We start from the raw sequence: 20,262 nt of genomic DNA, 5'->3' as shown, positions 1-20,262 counted from the left end.
TCATGGTGTTCTTCCTTCTGGGTCTCGGCAACAGGATATGGCAATAAAGTAGCGGGGTTCAAAGTGGCACACCTCTTCAATGTAATATGTGGCGCCAACAGCGTTAACTCATATCCTGTTAAACGAGCACTAGTCAGATGCTGTGTTTTCGTTTGATTCAATAAAGCATCTACCGCATGGGGAACTAACACCAATAATTTGTGTGACAACACTATTCCCTCACTCTGTCGTATGGCCACTGCTGTTGCTGCAACTGCTCGAAAACATCCAGGCAGTCCTCGAGCCACAGGGTCGACTAGTGCCGAGAAATACGCGCAAGGTCTCTGTTTGTCTCCGTGTGTCTGCAATAAGACTGACAATGCGCACCCATCCTTCTCGTGTACATACAGTGTAAAGATCTTCGTGTAATCAGGTGTACCTAATACTGGTGCAGAACAAAGAGCTTGCCTCAATTGTTCTAAAGCATTCTGACATTCATCTGTCCATTCAATGGGAACCGGTGTAGTTTTAGACAATAATGCTAACAAAGGTTTTATAATGTGTGAGAATCCTAGTATCCATTGCCTACAAAAAGACGTCAAACCTATGAAAGCACGAACATCTTTCTGAGTGCAAGGGACTGGCGTATCTAAAATTGCTTGAATTCGATCTGATGTCAGTGCACGCCCCTCCTTAGACAAAAGATGACCGAGATAGGTCACCTTTGGTCTACAATATTGCAACTTCTTCCTTGAAACCTTGTGATTGTTCTGGGCAAGAAAAGAAAGCAGAGAAAGAGTACTCTCCTCACATTGCTCCTGCGTGTCCGCTGCTAAGAGGATATCATCTACATATTGAATAAGAGCCACCCCAGACTGTAAATCAAAGGAATCAAGCTGTCTTTTTAATGCCTGACTATAAATGCTAGGGCTTTATGTGTAGCCTTGAGGAACCCTACAAAATCTATACGATTTGTTATTTAATGTAAAGCCGAACAAATATCGGCTATCAGGGTGAATGGGAATCGAAAAGAAAGCGTTTTTCAAATCGATTACGGTAAAAGTAGTGGCTGTGGGTGGAATCCGAGTGAGTAAAGTGGTAATATTGGACACCACCGGATACTGGGGCACTACTATCTTATTGATTTCCCTCAAATCAATGATAAAACGATAGATTTTAGTGTCCGTGTCTTTCTTGAGAATCAGAAGAATTGGGCTGTTGCATACATTATAAGAGACTTCCTCCACCACCCCTGCCGCAATCAGGTCATTTACAATATGTGTCAAGGCAACTTCTCCTTCTCTAGAGATCTTATACTGTGCTATGCGGGGCAAAGACACTCCCTCCTTTACAGTAATACGTACCGGAGGGATGATCATTTGACCCACATCGGTATCAGAAGTGGCCCATAAAGTGCTTGGAAGAGACGCTAATGCATCAATCTCCTGCATGAGGTACGATCTCTCAACCTCTGGGTAATTTTCATTCAAAATAACCCGCACCCCTTCAGGGGCACAGCGTATAGTTGCTCGAAAATGTTTTAGCATATCAAGTCCCATAATATTATCTAGTGTGTTTGGAGATAACAAAAACGGACATGGAGCAACAAATTTATCAATGTAAAATGTAAGGGGTTGGGACAGTGGGCTAAGGGAAGATGTACCATCGAACCCTATTGATGTAATCGTTTTGCCAGACAGGGGAGCCCTTGGAACCAAGTGTTTGGACAGAGCGCTACGAGTAGCTCCTGTATCGACCAGAAACTGATCAGTAGAACCCAAAACATTCGCTGATATATAGGGACCCCTTTGATCTACTGGTACTTCCACCGATTCCACACCCCATCCTACGCAATCCTATGCATGTGTATTCTCCTGAGACTCAACAAACTCACCCTCAGCTATCTGATACTGATTCCGTCGATCAAAAGTATTATGATTAGTCTGACCACGACCTCTCGCCTCAAACCCTCCACGATCATTCGCTCCACCCCTCGATCCTGTATAACTATTCCGAGACCTTCCACTCCCTCGACCACGCTGATTTCGCTGTTCTCGAAGCACCGGACAATCCGAAGCCCAATGTCCAAACTGTTTACAGTATGCACACTGATCTTCAGAAATATCAGTACGGGGAGAAGACGCCTCATACGATCCTCGTCTACTCCTATTATTCCCTCTCGACTGCGTAGCATAAACCTGAGCCAACATCACCTTCGTTTTCAAATCCTTCGCTTTCTTATCACTACTTTCCTTAGCCTCCAATTCCTGCCGTTCATAATACTGAGCCATAGTCAATAAAGATGCAGGGGTTGCGGTGGTCCATGAGCTTTCACTAGTCTTTAAACGTTTTGCAATCTCCGGTAGGAGATTAGCCACGTACTTATCAACGAACAAATGCCTGCCCGTATCCTCTGTTAATAATTGGGCCTCTGTAATCATGAAACGCTTCCTCGAAACGTGAAAAGAAGTCAGAGACAGTTTCGTTCGGCTTTTGTTTGCAAGACGCCAACATTGTCCAATCAATTTTCTTAGGGGGAACAAGCGTTTTTAATTTATTCAAAATAGCCTCTGGGAGGTCTAAAATTAATTGGCATGGTTTACACGCGGGTTCCCTGTCTAGATCAGCTCGAGCTATGTCCTTCCAATCTGCACCCAAAATCGTTTGATCATCAAATTTACGAATCGCCCTCCACATATCAGGAGGCAATATCAACCCATAGAACAGATCAATATCAACTAATGTCATAACACACGAAGAGATAGCACCTTCCACCCCTTCATAGAAAGCTGCTGGATTTTTACGGGGGTCAGGCAAAGCATTCTTAAGCACCATAACATCTGTTCTATTCCAAGGCGTATAAACCCAATTATATATAAAATAACCCTTCGCATCTTTGGACATTTTATCATCATCTGTGCCTAGCCCTTTAGGAGGGACATACAAAGGCGCAGCTTCTCGCATAGGCATAACATTAACCACAGCGCTCTTATCTGTTCCAGAGATAGGGTACTCTTTGGATACTTCCGTAGTTTCAGATGTAGACAAACCCAGTGTCTTTTTCAACACCCGTAGCCGTGACGCTTCATCCCGTAGCTGAACCAAACGCTGGAAAAACGTATCCGCATCTGCAAGAACAAAAAGACCTTTACGAAAATTATCACGACCAACTGATATATCCTTAGGTTCTAATTCAGAGGAATACCGTCTAAACCGTTCGACAACTTCATTTCCAAAATGATCCAGAAAATACAATCGTTCTTTGTCAGACCATTTACCCATATGATCATTAATCTCTGAAACAGTTATAGAATTTGTATTAAGTTTACGAGCAAACCCGCGCAATTCCGCAGCTCGATCAGTAGTTAACCTAGTACGCTGTTTATTCTGATCTTCCTCATCCGAGTCCTCATCCGGGGCTGTAGGTGGAACATACGGAGGCGGGCAACGATCTAATAATGAAAAATCATCTAATTCATTAGTAAGGACAGGATAAGGAGGACGCCGGACAGGAAACTGACCATTAACCTGCAAATTACGTTCTCGAGTCTCCCTCTCTTTCTGTTCCTGCAATTCCTTTTCCTGTAGCTGTAAAGCTTTGTCACGAGCAGCCTTTCGCTGATCCTTATCCGCCAAGGCTTGTTCACGCTTCATTCGTTCACGCACTGCTTTCTCCCACATACGCACACAATCAAACATATCCTGTCTAGACCTGCGCTGAAACAAACACTGCTCCACATATTGAACCTTTCGTAAATCAAATGACCCATGTAGTGGCCATTGCAATTCACGATCAGTTTTCGTATATTTATTCCATAATGTACTATACATTATAGGGGGAAGGCCAAATTTTAAGTACATTTCGCGATTAGGCGTCCCCTCTGGGGGAGCCGGCTGAGATTCATTTAATCGATAACTGGTACAGTTTCCAAAACAGCACATTCCTCGTAGTGTGCTTAAAACAGGCATGTCAAAATATCACGAAAACGCGATATTACAAAAAATGGCACTTAATATGTCTTACACATGGTGCGCCGTTCAAACAAATACAAAGTCAGAGAAATATCCCTACATGCCTGCCTATGTGAGGTGCACTCCACATATAAATCAAATCATAGGTCCAAATGTTAGCTAACTCAAACAAATTCAAGTAGACTACCTTACCAATCACAAGCTTACCAAAGATTCTCAAACGTCCAGGTTACAACTGCCAAGGTCTTTTAATCGAATCAGCCAAACGGGCACTGCACGACAACCCAACCGATCAGGATCTCAGTCGAGGACCGGCGCCACCTGGAAGGTCAGACAAGAAGGAAAGGAAAAACACCGTGGGTGCCAAGACTCGGGTCACTCAGTGGCAGCGTACGCGTCCATGGCGAGTTTCCAATCCTTCGTCACGACCACTCCTTCGGGCATCCGAGTCGCCGATGAGTCCCTTCGTGGTCGCCAATTTGTCGTGTTGGGTTCAACAGACCTACATACTCTGCAAAACTCTCGAACACCTTAGAATAGAAGCTGGCACGGAAACTGGAAATGCAAAAGACAAGTTTATTAAGACCCCATGGGGTGGTGGTACAATCCTACAGCACCCTTTGTTAATGCAAGAAGTATCACACCGAACATCGATGTGCGACCTCTTTTATACAGTTTAACAGCAATAAAAAGTGTAGGCGGTATACTTTTGAACAGTTTAGGTACATATAAGGGCATTTTTGGAACACAGCCAACATGTGGGAGGAGTTCAGTACCACTGGTCAGTTTTGGAGAACATTCCTAAGAGATGACCACTCGGTAGTCTAAACGTGTGAGTGTGCATGCACAAGATTGACCAGTGCTAAAAATAGCCTGTTGCTGGGCAGGGTAAATGGTCATTGGTACAGAGAAAGGACGAAAGGGCATGCTGACCACGAGGCAGCATGTTCATACAGAATGGAAGCCAGGGAATCAAAAATGGCTCCCGCACGTTTTGGTCAAGTTAACGAGGAAAGTTCGTGTAGCTGAGCTAAATGCTAATTCAGGTGCTGCCAATTTACGACACCAGAGCGAAAAAGGTTTCAGGCAGGGCCTTGTATAGTTGATGCTATTCAGCCAGTTTTCCAAAGACACTGGGACTTTTCTCCCAGGCCATGCTTTCTTTTGCAGATATTTATAGGGCTCAAACTCGACCAGTTACATTACAAGGACACATTACATTTTTTTGCTAGGCACATGAAAATGAACTGATTTACCCAGAATTACATGTTGTTGAGCCGGCATCGCCGAGACTCGAACCTTGTTCCCAGTGCCAAAGTCAGTAGCCGTGGATCACTTTACCATGACCAGTACCACCATGGTGTGCATCCTGGATGCAGGAAAAACCACAGCAGATTTGATTTGTATTCTTATATAATGCCACGCCAAATTGCAGCAACTGATGCCCCTCCCCCTCCCCGAGGCTTCTATGATGGTGGAGCTACTGCAGATTCAGCATTGAACACACGGAGGTACCCAACCCTGAATGAGGAGGGGCAGGACTGGGTGGGGGGGGGGTGCTGAGAGGTAGACAGATTATATAGCCATCAGTTTTGGTGGGCGTCCCATTACCTGCCACCTCTAAATGAAGGCTTTCTGCTGCTTGGAGTTCTCCTGTTATTGAACCAAAGGCAAGCAATCACCAATCAGTACCAAGGGGATCCTCACATGCCACTCCAGGTTACAAGGGCACTAGGCCTGAGCCATTCCATTTCTGGTGCTTTGCAGCAGTTAACGTCTTAGGGTTTCTCGTTGCTCAGATGAGTGTCATTTATGATATTTAGACCCTTTCCTCATCTTCATAGCTTGATTTTGTTTGCGAAAGTAACTATACTCTAGTCCCTCATGGGAGGGGTGTCAGCCTGGAGGGTGAGCAGGGCGGGGCAGTCTCTGCCCCCACCCACCACACTTCTATGCAGATCCGTGATGACCATGCACATGCCCCCTGCTTGACGCTGTCCCTGCCCCTCCTTCCTTAAAGTAGCAATATTGGGCTACTTTGGGCTACTTTTTGGTTGGCTTTGGGCTAGAGAATGCTTTAAAATTCTGGCAACACTGGCTGCAGGCGGACGTGTGGCCGGGAGGGTGCTCCTGGCAGTGGTAGACGTGGGCCTGCCCAGTTCCCAGAGACCGGTCCTGAAGCGGGTAGAACGTGTGCGAGGGCCACACAGGGGCACCAGAGCAGAGACAGCATAGCCACCGAGGGTACAGACTCCCTGGGCATGATTGACAAGGTCCTGTGAGTGACAGTCTCCTCATGGGAAAAATCAAGCAATCCAGACAAAGAGAACATATAAATATCCAAAATTACACCTATTTGAGCAACCGGAAACTGTAAGAAGTGCCAAATGTATGACACTTAGAGCAACACTTTCTCACAAGGAAAACCAAGCAATGAAGTGCTTAGAAAAGAGCTAAATAGCAAAAATGAACAAACTTTTGAGCAATGGGAATCTCTAAAATCTCTTGAAACTCAAGCAATACCCCTGTAACGGAAGGTCACTGACCTACAATCTCTTTCTAAGATGACTCTACAGTAGAAAACAATTACATCGCCATCATTCATCAGAATTCAGACACTCCATGAGGAAGTTTGCAGAGGGCCTATGCTTAGCCTGACAAAACATCTATTGTGAATCGATACTGTGCTACAGGAACTGAGAACATTTTAGAAAACAGTGCACCTGAAAATATGAAATTAAGAAAAAACATAACTCTGGCTGTCAGTGTAATATACCTAAAATTGGTAGGACAGCCCAGAAAATCAGCTCACACACCATTTGAAGGAGCAACTAACATCTGTGTACATAAGTGACAGCCTAGTAGAAGCGAGGCCCCCATTTAAACACAGCTGAGCATGAATTATACGAGAAAGTGAGAAAGACGTGCTAGCAACAGAGACCTGGGGCAGAACCAAGGCAGAACCACCCACCGGGCTCCGCCTCACATGATCATACCAGGGCTTGAATATGTCTGCTCCAGTGTGACTCTTTCTGCTGTGCCCCCTCTGGAAAAGTAGATGTAAATTATATTGATAATGACTTACATTTGGGTTTTCCGTTTTAAATCGTTACATTTTAGATTTCTTTACGGGCCTTAGGAGATCAAGAGCAGCGAGCTATACAGGCTCAGTCAGGGCTGTAAAATAAATTATATTTTCAATTATCCACTGCCATTTAAATGGCAGAGCTCGGCCCTCCGCGGCACCAGTCTGAAGAGAGCAGCCAGTGAGCAGAGCTACAGGCTCAGTCAGGCTGAACATTTAAATGCAATTTTCAAAAAGCCATTCAGACCTGAGCGGGCCACGGCTACGACGAGTCTCCGCCAGTCTCTTTGTAATGAAGATTGTCTGTACAGTCTCTTTGTAATGAAGATTGTGGGATGTCCCTTCGGTCCAGTCGCTACCGTCACCAATTAACGGGCGGCACAGGCAGCAATGTGAGCAGTGCATGCAAGCAAACCAAAGAAACATAACTGCCCCTTTTTGGCGCCTTGGCCCACCTCACGAGTGACTACTTCCTGTCACTACGCCCGGGAAATTGACACAATGTATATTGTTGCAGTCACTTGACGCCATGTCAGGTGAATGCAGCCCCAGATGTAAATGCTAAGCGTGATGCGTGGTACTTGGCAGGACTGCAAGGGAAGGGCGTTAAACTGACTGCAGGCAGCCACTTCACACCATGTGGAGCAGTCATCCAGTCAATGACTCCACCCTTGAAAACATGGGCAGATTTCACTGTCTCTGCCATTTCACTTGTGAGCTGGTGACACCTGGATGAATGTAGCACCTACCTGTAGGGATAGGGTGGCCGGGTGCTTGGCCTGCCAAGGTATCGGGGCTTCACATTATCAGTTCTGGGGATTCATGTAATGAAACGGTGCACTCTGGGAGCTCTATTCTTGTTCCGTTCAGTTGCACCCACCGATGTCATGCATTCTCAGCTACCATGAAAGTATGGGATATTACTTACACCCGTGCGTTTTTATCCATTGTTAAGTATTCGCCGGGAGCCATAAAATAATTCTGTCCCACAGAGCAGGTGTCCCGGCCGTGGAGCAGGTGTGATCAGCAGTGTGGCAAGGCAGCCGAGCCCCATGATTCCGGTGCTGCCCGCTAACCATTGAGCAGCCAGCCTTCACCTCCAATTTCATTACAAAATTTAACTCCTGGCGCGCACCCTGTCAGTAGGACTTGACGTTGGGTCCCCACACAGCGCCACAGCCAAGTTGACACACATAACTTATCTGCGGCAGCACGGCATCGGGTCGCAGGGCAGATCAAATGTAACATTGCGGCACTGAGAGCAGAGCACCTCGGATCTTTAACTGTTACATACTGAGCCTGCTGCCAAGTGAAGTCTGCTGTGGCCCGGGCCGAGCGCACAGCACACAGGTGTCAGAGGCGCCAGCGCGCCCGCTAGCATCTGGTGTAGGCTAATTAGAGCAGAGACCGCCAACCTTGTGAGCTACTAATATTATTTGTGCTGTAATAGTGACCACATCAGGCAAGATCACATTAGTGGCCACCCCATGCTAGATTACTCACAGTGATCACTTCAGTACATTCGGCAGGACTACCAGCAGTAAGGTAAAAAAGCCTTTTCAGATTGGAATGCCTCCATAAGGTTAATATGACATCCATAGCTGCCCCTGCCCCTAGCACCAAGGTAGTAATATCAGTAATACTGTATGATTTATCACTCAGATAGTAGCTTTACATATATTTTGGACATTCAGACATTTTTGTCTCCAAACATTAACTTATGAGTTCTAAAAACACACACTTTTTTGTCTTAAATACACACATTTGGTCTGTAGATATCAATTCAACAAAGCAAAATGTTCCAATTTGGTAGACTGGGATGCACATAAAAGAGCTACTTCTATCTCGTTGGAGAGCTTCCAGTAGCTCACAAGCTACTAGTTGGAGAAGCCTGTTTTACAGACTTTTGCAATAATTATTGTTTGCTTTGTGCACGGACATTGTAGGATAAACATAGTGTATATGAGATTCCCTATGCTGTGGGTCTGCCACAGAACAATACTATTCACTTGTATTACTTTTGCCCAGGACCACTTCTGACCAAAGGGGGTCAATCACTAGTACAATACATGCCCACTGCAGCGCATGACCAACACCTCACCAAGACCTGCCCTTCTGAAGAAAACAAAGTATGAAACATATCAAAGTTGGCCAAACCCTCGGCTACAACTTGTCATGCAAGAAAGCACTCTACAGTGAGTAAAAGATGTGTTTGCTTACATGTAGCATCATGCATTGGAAATGGCTAGGACAGTCTTGCCAGAACCAGTGTGCAACTCAATACCTTGTTAATATTTTGAGCTCATGGTGCTTACGGTTTGTCCTAGGCCAGTCATCGCTGACTGGCAGTGGGTTCATCCACAGAGACTTACTTAGTTCTTAGTTTTAAGCCTCAGATTCTACATGAAAGCACATTTATGCTGAAACATAACAAAATAAATACACATCCCAGAAAAGTAGGCTGCTCTAAAAGTATCTACAATACTGAATTTAGTAAGAAGTCATTTGTGTAGGTCAGTGCAGTAGATCAGTTTGCCACGATCCCTGAAGAATCAGGGTTGTCATGTTCAGTGGTTGCCAGAACCTACCTGCACCACTGTAGAATAGAGGCGGTTGGCAGTGGCACTGTAGAGCTAGCTGGTGTAACGGCTGACATATCCTGTGGGGGTTTCGGAAGCGGTAGGGACACTAAGCCCTCAGTTTAGGTCGTCCAAAAGACGCAGGTCCTGGGGGATTCCTAGGAACTACATGACAAGATGTCTTACGAGGTGATTAGACAAGTGAATACCAAGTCTGTTACAGCACATAAGCATGACACACTTTCAAGTCATACGCAGCACTTTATTAAACAATCTGAAGGAATATCCTGTACAATGAGTAAATATGACAGGATGAAGAATGGTAGATGCGGGGAGACTACACAGAAAGTAAATGTGCACAGGGTTAAGGGAGAAAATATTATGGTCATTTTGGTTATTATGATTTGCACAGTGTGCTGTTGTCTAAGGCAACGATACTTTGACTAACCTTTCAGATATGTAAACAATAATATGAAATGACAGTGCAATTTAGAGAAATAATTAGATTGTGATGCTGAGTGCTAGTGGGTTAAATAACAAATTTAAGGCTAGCGCAATAGATATATGGCTAAGAGGACCCTCCCCGGATGCAGTATTGATTCAGGAAACACACTAGATTGAGAAAAAGGAACCAGATTTCAAAATGTTCACGCAATGGGCCGGATATCAAGTGTTTATCATGTGCAAATGCAACAGAACAGGGGGCGTCACTGTATGTGAGAAAGCATTTCCCCCTACAAGTTACTTTTCCCAAACAGATACAGAAAGCAGATAGGCTTATATTTTAGTGGATTTCTTAATAACAAAAGGATTATGATGGCTAAAATATACGCCCCAATAACTGGTAATCCAGCCCCAATTATAGATTTAGATGAGGTCCTACCTAATATCCCAGGTTTTTTTATTGTAGGGGGGGATTTTCCTTTTCTTCGATAGCCCGAGGTGGATTCATTCAAAAGGAAACATAGACAAATTAAACCCACAATGGCAGTAGCCATTTCAGAAGGTAAGCAAGGGCTAGGTTTATGGAGAGAAAAGTTCCCGTATAAACGGGAATACTCATGTTACTCAGGCAGGCATATGTCAGCGGCCAGACTCTCTACACAAAATCGCAGCTAAAAACATACTCTCATGTGTGAAATGCTTTGTCAGATCATGCCTTAGTAAAAATGGAGGAAGCAGGAATTAAGGTAAAAAGACTGATGATGTAAGTTGGACATTTAACAAAGTGAATCTCGAAGATCAGGAATGGTGCAAAGATATGGAGATATAGAGAGTTAATTATTTTAAAATAAATAATAACTCAACTAATATTGAAATTGTATGGGAGGCTTATAAGGCCATGATATGTGGATATATTACATCGAAAGAGATTGTAAAGAAGAGGAAAAAGTCGATATTAAGGGCCGAGCTTGAAACAGAACTAAATCAGGCATGTTTAAAAGTACAATGCTCAGCAACAAAAGCTAACAAATACTTACTTAGGAAAGCCAGAATATGCATGCAAGAGTATTATGATGAACAAGGATACACAGCTAAAAACATATCTTTACAAAAGGTATTTGAAAAGAGCGAGTATGGGGGTAAGCAACTGGCTTGGCAGACAAGAGATCGCCCAGAGAAAAATAAGATAATATCAATAATAGATCCAGAGACAAAGACAAGTATCAAAGACCCTGAAGAAATTCAGAAGTAATCTTTTAAGCATTATAAAGCAATATATGGTACCCAACATCAAAGGGATATAAGAGCACTTACTGAATTTTAAGTTAAGCTAGAAATCTCAAGGCTGAAAGAAAACCAACGTAGGACGTAGGTGTTCAGCAGCGAGTACCCGCGGGGCCCCTGAAGGGAATGATTGAAGCGACGCAATCAGATTTGAAGGAGAAAAACCTCAAACGCATTTCTCAACAAGAAATAATCTCCAAGAATGGGAACTGTACTTAGTAACATGACTGCAAGGAGGAGAGTAAACCTCCGAGCGTGATTGAATTGTACAAAGTGGCGCCCTTCATTTAATTTTATCACGGGGCAGTAAACTTGCGCTTCCCTCAAAAGTGCATTGATTGAAAACAAGCACTGGCCGCACCCGCGCCTTGCATTTAAAGTTAAAACAAGCAACAAGGAGGGGCAGGACAGCAAGCACTCCCCCGAGGACGACTTCTTCCGCCGGCGGTCGGGGGGAAATGGCACAACAAAAGCGCCACCATTTTCGCAATTCGGGGGGGTGTTTTTTTGATGAGTGACGGATGACGTCACTGATTAAATTTTTTTTTAAAACACGCCCCCGAATCTGCTCAAGCCGGAGCTAGAACCGAGTGACGCCCCTCTTCTCCAATGGCTGGCCAGCATTTACGAGGCCAGCCAATGGAGAAGAGGGGCGGGTTCAAGCCCCCATACTAAACAAAATTAAATCTTCGGCTCCGCCCACTGCTTCGCAGTGCGACAGTAGCCTCGACCTAAAAAGTCAGATATAAGACTCTGCAATGGTATATAAAACGAAAGGCACAGATATTCAAGCACTGCAAAATCCCAGTGATTAATGGTGTAACTAAATTGATGGCTGTGTATATGGGGGTTCGCCACCTAGTAGAAAAGAAATGCAAATCAGTCTTGACCCAGTGCCTCATGGGAACAGTCCAGACCTAACTGCCAAGCCAGGTCCTCCCTGGTTGGGTCTAAACTGGGGTGGCATGGTGAGCAAAAGAATGATGGATTTAACCCAGATCTCTTGACTGGGGTGAATGTAGGATTTATTCAGCATTCCACCCATCATTTGCTTGCATAGCACTTTTCACCCTAAGTGTGATGGGTATGCCCAGACGTGGGTCCCTTGCTCACTGTGCCACTGGATTCAAGCTAGCCTGGCTGATAAAGGGAAATACCCAGAAACAGGTCCCAGGATGCTTGTTTCCAGTTCAGGGAGGACCTGGCTTGGCAGGTCGGTCTGGACTGTTCCCATGAGGCACAGGGTCAAGACTGATTTGCATATGATTGGGTCTAAACTGGGGTAGCATGGCAAGCAAAAGAACAATGAATTTAACCCAGATCTCTTGACTGGGGGTGAATGTATGATTTTTTCAGCATTCCGTCCATCACTTATTTGCGTAGCACTATGCACAAAACCTAGGCATAATGCTAGACTCATCGCTCACAATCTAAGGCCAGATTAACATTGTATCTTCGGCCTGCTTCAACACCCTTCGTATACTCTGAAAAGCTTTCAGATAGATCCCATCCGAATCCAGAAAAACGGTCATGCGCGCCCTCATCAGTAGCAGACTGGACTACGGCAATGCTCTCTATGACAGAATCTACAAGAAACGACTCTGTTAAGTCCAGAACGCCCAGAACGCCACAGTCAGACCTGTCGCAACCACATCACCCAACACCTCCGAGATCGCCACTGGCTCCCCATTCAATGAAGAATAACCTTCAAGCTCCTCCCCCACCCATACAAGACCCTCCAAAACTTCGGACAATCACACTTAAACAACCGCCTCGTTTTCCACGCACCCAAGAGACACTTCCGATCACCTGGCCTCTCTCTGGCCACCGTCCCACGCATCTACAAAACCAGGACTGGAGGAAAGGCCTTCTCCTACCTCACAGCCAAGACCTGGAATAGCTTCCCACTCCACCTCCGGCTCATCCCTACACTGCTTCTGTTCAGCAAGGACCTCAAGACCTGGGTCTTTGGATGACCCCAGCACTCAGCGGAGCCATCCCCCCTCCCCCAGCACCTTAAGACCCTTGTGGTGGAGTAGCTGCGCTTTGATGGAGCAAGGTTGCGCATGAAAAGCAACTTGCTCGGACTCAGCCCTCTCTAAATAACTTGTAAACCTACTAAACTACATGTTTTGTCTTATTAATATTCCACCAAGTGACATTTTTAGTATCTAGGGGAAGCTTGCCTATGTGCTTTTACTAACCGTAATCCTTTTGCATTATTATGGGCGCCACAATGCAGGATCTGTTCTGCGCATGCGTCAGTCATACTCATGTGACATGATGTACCTTTCGCTTGAGGGGAAAACTTTGCTTCTGCGCACTAGAACTTAAAATTGGTTCTCTATGTCATAACGTGATAATGCTTGCTTTGCTGCTTTCACTAAATTGTTCATTCTGCTTAACCCCTAACGCTATAGTTAAAATAAAGTAATGGGAATAGAGTAGAGATAAGTGGTCTACAGAACATTCATTTATTCTTTGTTCTAAAACTGTTTGTTTTCTATTTTTGCATGTATCACATTTCGGGCCTGATGAAATCCCACTGTACCCATTTTGGACATGCGCACAACAAAACCAAGAAAGCCCAAGTCATGGCATTGAAGGAGTGCCAGGGACAGTCTTGACTGAGATGCGCCTGGGAAGATGACCTGCCGAACTCTCAAAAGGAAGTTATATTATAACATTGTATTGACTATTAGAACATCCATTGTTGGGTGGAATAAACGTGCATGGGAAAATAAAGTTATGGGCGGGAACGCTAATTTCAATATTCTAAAGAAAAGTTTCATTTTGATATGGTGTGATGACCTCTCCTCGTCTTTTGTCCAATCAAAATTAGGGATCCTTACACTTGCAACATTGGGGGGGGAGGGTACACTGCCCTGAAAAATAGTATAACTAGAGTAGGCTTAGCTAGTTAGTTTTGTCCGACTTGTCTGAATAGCTGACCTTTCACTGACCCAACGCCAGGCGTGGTGCGTCCATTGGGGCGTGGGGGCAGAGCCCCGCCGCCCGCAGCCGCCCGCAGCTCCGACGTTTCTGAACTTAAGTAAACTGAATAGTTTACAAGTTCAAATACCGACGCCGAGGGAGAACTGACAATGCATGCCAGTCAGCATGACGTCAGACCGCCCACACCCTTCACAGACTGAAGGGGGTGGGCGGTCTGGCGTCATGTTGACTGACATGCATTGTCAGACATGGGGGCAGCAGGCAGCAGCACAACACAAGTGCGCATGAGTGGGGACGGAGGGCGAATTTTCGTACCGTCCCCACTCATGCGCACTTGTAAATGTAAATGTAAATTGATACTTGTATAGCGCACTACTCACCCGCAAGGGTCTCAAGGCGCTTGTACGAATACCGCTGTGGAACCCATCCTGGCTTTCTCTGTGAGGTGTCCACTCCTGGGCACCCCCATGGTGGAGGCCAGGCATCCTTAGCGTTGTGGGGGCCGTTGTAATCTTACTTGTTAGCGCATGCCCATTAGGAGCCCCTCGGTGTCCTAATGGGCGTGCTGCGGGCGAGGAGTAACTCTGCCCTGGCGCTGCAGATTGGCATAGGGGTTGCCACTCAGTGCTGCTGCTCCTGTTCTGGTCCCTGTTTGAAGATGAGGCGCCAACGCGGAGCAGAGGCGGTCAGGTAAGTTTTCTCAATGTTATTCTCCCTTGGCGCACCCCCCACCGTGACCCCCTCCCCCCGCAACCCCTCCGCATCCCACCCTCGCGAGTACTGCGAGCCGTGACTGTTTGAATGGTTTTAATTAACTGTGAATAAATTAGCACTGGGCACACTACAATCATTGATAATTCCTCTGTACCCCTTGCACTGGGTCTTGGGGGCACACTTTAGTTACTGGGCAGCGCGTGTACTCTACTCATAAAGCAGTAGGCGTCGACTGCTGTCACTGGACTGCACGTATTCGTTGATTACTGCACTACCGCTGGCAGTGAGTGCACATTCAGATTACTGGCCAGCCCTTTAACCGAGGGACAATGCGCTTCACTCGCTGTGCATGATGTGTGCACTGGTAGCTGCAGCGCGTGGACTCTATAATCGCTCGCTCGTACTGGTGTTCTGGCGCCGGTCCCCGGTGAGGCAGACTGTATTTATGGCAGAATTCAATGCTCAAGCCTTAATGTGGCAGAGATGTCTGGGTTGGGAGCGTGTTCAGGCAGCGCTAGGAAGGATCCTAACAGAAATAGTGACACAAACCCCAAATACCTCCTGGGGGTGAGCTTCTACCTCTGGGCACGAACAGCTCACGTCACTTCTTTGTTCCACTTGGGTACAAACCTGCCAGACAGCAAATCCCTTATTACTAGAAAGCGGATAATAAATCCCTGGGGCAGCGATTTCAGCCAAGACCCATAAAAAGCATCACTGACAATAGAGCATGTGGCGGGTCTGATATGAGAATAAAGCTTGCAAACGAACGAAATTAAATTTGGGCAGAGCGCGAGCAGGCGCATTGACCCATGGTTCTATTCTGGCTGCTGCATCTAAACCCACTTTCCTTTGCAGTGCAGGCTGTTGCAGTGACGAACATCCTACAATAACAACACCAGTGTCTGTAGGGGGGGCTGCTTGCATTCTTGGGTTTGTGCTGAGCACCCTCAGCTGCTCAGAGGCCCCAGCTGATGTGGTGTTATGTACAGGAGTCTGCACCAGGCAATGTCGGGCCTACACAGGCTGAAAGACATGAAACCTATTGAGTGCAGTGCATTGAAGGGTGAGTGATGTCTGTGTGAGTGCAGGGTGAGCAGTGCGCCTGTGTGAGTCCAGGGTGAGTGATATCTGTGTGAGTATAGGGTGAGCAGTGTGCCTGTGTGAGTCCTGGGTGAGTGATGTCTGTGTGAGCACAGGGTCAGCAGTGTGCCTGTGTGAGTGATGTCTGTGACAGTGCAGGGTCGGTGATGTCTGTGTGAGCGCAGGGTGAGCAGTGTGCCTGTGTGAGTCCAGGGTGAGTGATGTCTGTGACAGTGCAGGGTTGGTGATGTCTGTGTAAGCGCAGGGTGAGCAGTGTGCCTGTGTGAGTCCAGGGTGAGTGATATCTGTGTGAGTATAGGGTGAGCAGTGTGCCTGTGTGAGTCCTGGGTGAGTGATGTCTGTGTGAGCACAGGGTCAGCAGTGCGCCTGTGTGAGTCCAGGGTGAGTGATATCTGTGTGAGTATAGGGTGAGCAGTGTGCCTGTGTGAGTCCTGGGTGAGTGATGTCTGTGTGAGCACAGGGTCAGCAGTGCGCCTGTGTGAGTCCAGGGTGAGTGATATCTGTGTGAGTATAGGGTGAGCAGTGTGCCTGTGTGAGTCCTGGGTGAGTGATGTCTGTGTGAGCACAGGGTCAGCAGTGTGCCTGTGTGAGTGATGTCTGTGACAGTGCAGGGTCGGTGATGTCTGTGTAAGCGCAGGGTGAGCAGTGTGCCTGTGTGAGTCCAGGGTGAGTGATGTCTGTGTGAGCACAGGGTCAGCAGTGTGCCTGTGTGAGTCCAGGGTGAGTGATGTCTGTGTGAGTGCAGGTTGAGCAGTGTGCCTGTGTGAGTCCAGAGTGAGTGATGTGGATGGGTGAATGCTGGCTTAGTGATGTGTCAGGGAAGGGTGTGTAATGGGTCTATGAGTGTAGGGTGACTGTGCCTATGCGAATGCAGGGAGAGAGATGTATCTGTGCAAGTGCAAAGAGACTTGTCTGGCTACTCCCAGAGATGTATTGGCCAAGATATCTCTTTCTCAAATGTGCTTGAGAATGCACCATTTGCCCACTCTTTTTTCAAAATGTTCTCGTGGGAGAACCCCTGAATCCCCCATAGGTGTTTGGGCCTCGCTCGCTGCGCGCGCTCGCCACAGTGCAGTATTTATGCCCACCACTTTCAAATGTCACCAGCCGCCCGTGCCCAACACACTCAATAGGCGATCGAGAGCAGAGGTGCTGGCCGAGCACTCTGTCAGAAAAATCGATAGCAATTTCGGTGTTTCTAAGGGAGAAGATTTGATGACCCAATTGGGGTTCGACTGTTAGCTGTAGAGAGGGTTGTAACGCTGGTGGAGCAACTTTAGCTGTGGGTGTCGGTCTTAACCTATGGTGGTCTTGTCCTGAACCAATTTGGCTTTACCTGACCTGATTCTGGTCTGCACCTGTTTTATCCTGGTGGCACCTGTATAATCGGGGTTCTGTCCTTTATTCCAGCCTGTTGCCAGGGTTGGTCTTCACACTATTTTAGGTAAATATAAATGAATGTGGGTATGTTATCGTCTGTCATCCCTTTTCTCTTCCCTACCTTTGTTTAAATGGCAAAATTAAGTTTCACAACTTCTTTGCATATTATTGCTTTCATCATTATCTTCCTAATAGAAAGAGCTTTGATCTTGCATATTTGGACTGTGACATTTAATAATTTTCATTGGATAAAGAGTTGAAATCTTCCCTGAGTTTGTGGTTATTTAAGGTAAATGAAGTATTATTGTTCTACCTATTTTCTTGCTAACTCCCTTGATCCCTTAGGACTTTAGGTACCGATGATAAGGATTGGTAAGACAATGGTAGAGGTCCTAAAACGAAATTCATAAATCACTGATTAGAGTTGGCGCCAAGGTCACCTGGTGGTTATTAGGCTTAGTCATGCGTATGGGCCCAGGTGAGGATGGTAAGACTAGTCGGGTGACCTGCGCACTCAATCAGCTTCACCAACCTCTGATTGATTGATTGCCTGCTCCCTGATCACCTCCTGCCCCTCCCCCCCAGGGGGCCCCATAGCATCCTTTACACCTGCCTCCACCCCAGGGGGGCCCATAGAATCCTTTACCTCTGCCCCTCCCCCCAAGGGGGCCCAATAGAACTTTTCACCTCTGCCCCCCCAGGGGGCCCAATAGAATCCTTTACCTCTGCCCCTCCCCCCAAGGGGGCCCAATAGAACTTTTCACCTCTGCCCCCCCAGGGGGCCCAATAGAATCCTTCACCTCTGCCCCTCCCACCCAGGGGGCCCATAGAATCCTTCACCTCTGCCCCCCTGCCCCTCCCCACCCCAGGGGGCCCCATAGAATCCTTCACCTCTGCCCCCCCAGGGGGGGGCCATAGAATCCTTCACCTCTGCCCCCCCAGGGAGCCCAGAGAGTCCTTCACCTCTGCCCCCCCAGGGGGCCCCATAGAATCCTTCATCACTGCCCCCACCCCAGGGGCCCCATAGAATCCTTTACCTCTGCCCCTCCCCCCCCCCAGGGGGCCCCATAGAATCCTTCACCCCTGCCCCCACCCTAGGGGGCCCATAGAGTCCTTCACCTCTGCCCCCCCAGGGAGCCCAGAGAGTCCTTCACCTCTGCCCCCCCCAGGGGGCCCCATAGAATCCTTCATCACTGCCCCCACCCCAGGGGGCCCCATAGAATCCTTTACCTCTGCCCCTCCCCCCCCCCAGGGGGCCCCATAGAATCCTTCACCCCTGCCCCCACCCCAGGGGGCCCATAGAGTCCTTCACCTCTGCCCCCCAGGGGGCCCATAGAGTCCTTCACCTCTGCCCCCCCCAGGGGGCCCATAGAATCCTTCATCACTGCCCCCACCCCAGGGGGCCCCATAGAATCCTTTACCTCTGCCCCTCCCCCCCCCCAGGGGGCCCCATAGAATCCTTCACCCCTGCCCCCACCCCAGGGGGCCCATAGAGTCCTTCACCTCTGCCCCCCCAGGGGGCCCATAGAGTCCTTCACCTCTGCCCCCCCCAGGGGGCCCATAGAGTCCTTCACCTCTGCCCCCCCCAGGGGGCCCATAGAGTCCTTCACCTCTGCCCCCCCAGGGGGCCCCATAGAATCCTTCACCCCTGCCCCCACCCCAGGGGGCCCATAGAGTCCTTCCCCTCTGCCCCCCCAGGGGGCCCATAGAATCCTTCACCTCTGCCCCCCCAGGGGGCCCAATAGAATCCTTCACCTCTGCCCCCCCAGGGGGCCCATAGAATCCTTCACCCCTGCCCCCGACCCCCCTGGGTGTCCAGTGACCCCCCCTCAGCCTGGCTCTGGTTCAGCTCTCACTGGTGCTCGTCAAATCCCATAAACACAAACAGTGATGACGCTGCACTCACCCCTGACCCGGGGATCCTGCTCTGACTGCGGCAAACATGGGGTCAGGGGTCAGCTGTCAGGACAACACACTGGTCCCTCAGCGCATGCGCAGACCCCTACAGGAAGCAGGCAGGGTATCATACTGGTCGCACTGCGCATGCGGAGACCCCGGCGGACCTCTTTCAAGGTATCATACATGCCGTACTGCGCATGCGCAGGCCTTTAAACAGTTGTTTCCCTCTCAACTTGTAACTGAAGGTCCGCGCATGCGCAGTTATTAACAGTCGATCTTTTCACAAACGCGTAGCCGCCGTTGCGCATGCGCAGATCTACACTCACTACCTGCACTGAGCTCACTTCCCCATAAATACGTAGCCAGTGGGTGGCGCATGCGCAGATCCGCATTCACGACCTCCGGAAGTGACGTCCTCCGTGGCTGCAGCCAAGAAGTGCCCTCGCAGACAGTGGAGCTGCAGCCCCGGGGGCGCCTCGAAGCGGAGGCTTCATCTCCAGGCGCTGTGAGGCTGGTGAGTCAGAGGGGAGGCTGAGGAGGGGGGTGAGAGGGGGGCTGAGGAGGGGGGTTCATCCCTGTCATCGACCCTCATCCCTCAGCATTGACTCCTGGAGGCTCCTCGAGGCTTTTGCAAGACAGAGTTCATCAACCATTCGTGAATTCTGTATCTATGTCCTCAGAGCACAGGCCCTGAACAAGCATTGACAAAACCAATAGCTGTCACCCATGCACAATCTCCTGGCTTTGCCAATGTTTGTTTGTTTGTTTAATACTTCTAAAAGAGAGGAGATCTGCTGAATTTCTCAAATGGAACGGCAGGTCATTCCAGGCCTTAGATGCGCAGGCGATGAAACTCCTAGCTCCCCA

At 47.9% G+C, this 20,262-nt stretch overlaps 1 protein-coding gene and 1 long non-coding RNA gene across 2 annotated transcripts in view; one reads left to right on the top strand and one right to left on the bottom strand.

Annotated features, from left to right (window-relative positions):
- LOC144764090 (uncharacterized) overlaps positions 1–19,461 on the bottom strand; it is a 55,216-nt gene extending 35,755 nt beyond the window's left edge. The window contains exon 1 of the long non-coding RNA XR_013596312.1: positions 19,403–19,461. This is a non-coding gene — a long non-coding RNA (uncharacterized LOC144764090). The remainder of the gene's footprint in view (positions 1–19,402) is intronic.
- A 328-nt stretch (positions 19,462–19,789) lies between these two features.
- Positions 19,790–20,262, top strand: part of LOC144764088 (uncharacterized) — a 59,061-nt gene continuing 58,588 nt past the window's right edge. Inside the window, exon 1 of the mRNA XM_078650247.1 lies at positions 19,790–19,909. The gene's annotated coding sequence lies outside the window, so the exon portion shown is untranslated. The remainder of the gene's footprint in view (positions 19,910–20,262) is intronic.

This window comes from Lissotriton helveticus, chromosome 6, assembly GCF_964261635.1.
Source record: "Lissotriton helveticus chromosome 6, aLisHel1.1, whole genome shotgun sequence".
NCBI lineage: Eukaryota > Metazoa > Chordata > Amphibia > Caudata > Salamandridae > Lissotriton > Lissotriton helveticus.
The sequence above is the reverse complement of the archived record's forward strand: the minus strand, read 5'-3'. Positions and strand labels throughout refer to the sequence as shown.